Consider the following 474-nt stretch of genomic DNA (forward strand, 5'->3'; position numbering starts at 1 on the left):
AAAAAAAAAAAAAAAAAAACTCCACAAGATAAAAATTATAAACCCGTGATCATTTCCTAAATTAGGAAAAAAAACACCTCGACCTCGACCTCTTTTCTTGAACACGACTCTCCACAATGATATGATATTGTTCACTTTAAGTATAAAATCTGATAGTTTTACTCGGTGCTTTCCCAAAAGGCTTCGTACCAATGAAAATAGTATTTCTTGATTAGATGCTGGACATTCATCCAACAGACACCTTTTCAAATATAAAAAACACATAGAAAACGTGGAGGATTTGACTAATGAACTCGATATGATTATCCTCAATTAAACGTGGAAGAGACGTGCAACTTGGCTATCCCTACGTAAGCCTCCTCACTTTAATTGAGGACCTACATTTTTTTTAATGAGGACCTAATTCTTACCTAAGTTAGTTGAGTTTTTAATGCGTTTTCCTTTCAAAAAAAAAAAAAAAAAAAAAAAAAAAAA

This window comes from Cucurbita moschata, unplaced genomic scaffold, assembly GCF_002738365.1.
Source record: "Cucurbita moschata cultivar Rifu unplaced genomic scaffold, Cmos_1.0 Cmo_Scf00011, whole genome shotgun sequence".
Taxonomy (NCBI): Eukaryota; Viridiplantae; Streptophyta; class Magnoliopsida; order Cucurbitales; family Cucurbitaceae; genus Cucurbita; species Cucurbita moschata.